Source organism: Mandrillus leucophaeus, unplaced genomic scaffold (assembly GCF_000951045.1).
Source record: "Mandrillus leucophaeus isolate KB7577 unplaced genomic scaffold, Mleu.le_1.0 Scaffold550, whole genome shotgun sequence".
Classification (NCBI taxonomy): Eukaryota; Metazoa; Chordata; class Mammalia; order Primates; family Cercopithecidae; genus Mandrillus; species Mandrillus leucophaeus.
In genome coordinates this window covers 885075-887879 of record NW_012105920.1, presented here as the reverse complement: position 1 = coordinate 887879, position 2805 = coordinate 885075, and positions in this window count along the sequence as shown.

Below are 2805 nucleotides of genomic sequence, written 5' to 3'. Positions count from 1 at the left end.
CTGCACACTGAGTGGGTCTCTCTGCACACTGAGTGTGTCTCTCTGCACACTGAGTGGGTCTCTCTGCACACTGAGTGGGTCTCTCCCCGTCCACTGAGTGGGTCTCTCCCCGTCCACTGAGTGTGTCTGCACACTGAGTGTGTCTCTCTGCACACTGAGTGGGTCTCTCTGCACACTGAGTGGGTCTCTTCCTGCACACTGAGTGGGCCTCACCCTGTCAGAGTGGGTCTCACCCCTCTCACCCCGTCCACTGAGTTTGGTGTCACCTGGGAGAAGACACGTGGGGAAGGGAAGGGGTATCTCCTGTCGGTGCTGGAGGGAGGGCTGCGTAATGTACCTGGAATTGTAATGGGGGCTGCTGCCCTTATTCACAATGGGAATAGAGCTGGCCGGGTTATGCTGAGATATCCTGGGTTCTACTATGGGGTCCCACTGGTATCTCAACTTTGTGTGTCCAAAACTGCCCCCAAATCCACCCTCCTGGATCCCCGTGTCTGTGAGTGGTGTCATCTTTCCATCCTCCCTCCTAATCAGCGCCCAAGTCCTATTGCTTCCACTTCCGAAGGACTCTTAAGCCAGCTCCTCTCCCTCCCCCGGCTCTCACTAGTTCTCTGCCGAGTTGCTGCCCAGCCTCCTCATCCATTCAGTCTCTGCAACACAGCCAGGGAGCTTTCCAAAAGGCGTATCTAATGTCCCTCCCCAGCTTAAAATTCTTCAGTCCCCAGAGGATTCTAGACAAAAGCCAAACTTCTAAGCAGAGATCACTCCAAAGTGCAGCATCAGCTCCACCTCCTCCTCTCAGGCCCCTCACTGCTCCCCATTTGCCTCCAGGACATGCCCCCAAATTCATCAGTCACCCTTCTGGGCCTTGCCCTTCCTACTAACTTGGCCTTCAGGACTGTGTCCTCCCTCCACAGAGGCCCAGGGACCCCCTCTGCACACAGCACAGGGCCCCTGTCCTCACACAGCTTCTCACCGTAGCCCTGACCTTGGAGCACACTGGGTCTTATGCCCCTCTCTTCCACGACAGGAACCAAGGATCTGGTGAGCCCTGGAGGGCAGGGCCGTCTTTTGTCTGTGTCTCATGCCGTTCCTGTCATAGCGACAGGACATTAATAATACGGTGAACACCATCCCCTTCCCAGGAAGGGAGGAGGCGGAGGGCCACTAGGAGAACAGAGGAACAAGTCTTTCCAGAAAACTCGCCAGGCTAGGGAAAGGTCACGACAGGTTCATTTGGTGGCACTGGAAGAGCTGAAGGGTGCTGCGTGGGCAGAGGCACCGGCAGAGGCCGCCCGGAACAGCTTTGCCCGCTCACAGCAGCCTGCACACTGGTGGCACGCAGGTCAGTGGCCCTCAGCTCAAGCCCACACAGCTGTTCTGTAAGCATGAATTTGAGGCGGGTGGCAAGGAAAGAAAGTGCAGAGCTCTTCCGTCCCCTCAAGCCAGTGTCCTAGGCAGTGTCCCAGCCTGGCCTTTGTTCCTTGGTCTCCATTCCTACCTAGTGAGGCCCTGGGAGCCTCCAGGGCGGCAGCCTGCAGGTGGAACTGGAAGGAGACCCGGGATTGGTATTGGCAGGGTACGGCTACGTGAGCAAACAGGATCAAATTTGCTTTCTGGAGGACTCTCCCTGGGGGACCTTCCTGCCCCAGGGCCATGCCCTTCCCCAGCTGGCTCACTCTCCTGTCCCTGTACCCCGACTCCACCCTGTCTCTCCCCAGAATCCCATTGTTCTTTCTAGGTTTTTTTGTTTTGTTTTGTTTTTTTGAGACGGAGTCTCGCTCTGTCGCCCAAGCTCGAGTGCAGTGGTGTGATCTCAGCTCACTGCAACTTCCGCCTCCCGGGGCCCCGCCTGGCTAATTTTTGTATTTTTGGTAGAGACAGGGTTTCACCATATTGGCCAGATTGGTTTCAAACTCCTGACTTCGTGATCCACCCACCTTGGCCTTCCAAAGTGCTGGGATCACAGGCGTGAGCCACCGCTCCCGGCCCTCTTTCTGGGTTTTTAAGCTTCACTGCATGAGGATAGGTGGGGAGTAGAGGCCAAGCAGTCCCTGCAGAGTGAGGGCAGGTGGTCAGCCAGATCAGTGAGGGGAGACTGGAGGGAGGTGTCGACGCGGGGTGAGAGGGGAGGGGGCTATCGTCTTATGTTCATTTCCACCCTCTGGAATAATCACAGAGGCGCACATTGAGCATTTACTTCCTACCAACTGCAGTGCTAAGGGCTTTCAAACACTCTCACTTCTTATTCCCGTTTTACAGAGCAGGACACTGAGCCTTAAAGAGGTCAAGTCATTTACCCAATATAGATTACAGACAGCAAATAATTGGCAGACATGAGAGTCAATTTCAGGGCTGTCTGGCTCCAGATCTCCAACTGAAATTAAGATGGAGGTTTCCAGAGTCAGACTGCCTGAGGTCAAATCCTGACTCCATCACTCACTCTGAAGACTTGGGCAAGTGACTTAGCTCTCTAAATTTCTGTTTCCTCATCTGTGAGATGATGTTGATAACAGAACCTCTCTCAAAAGTTGTTCTGAAGAGTGGAGAGTGAATGCGCGGAAGGTGCCAGGCAAAGGGCCTGATGATAAGCATTCGGCAGGCGTGATGGTCATGATGCCTGATGGTGATCATGGTCATCATGGCCCTGGAACCGGCCTGCTGAGGTTTAGCTGGAAGGAAACTGAGCTAGGTGGACCCCTCCACTCAGCACCCTTCTTGTCCTGCTACACAGGGCCCCCAGCTGAACCTCTAGGTCTAAGGCACTACTGGGTTTGCCTTTTTTTTTTTTTTTTTTTTTTTTTT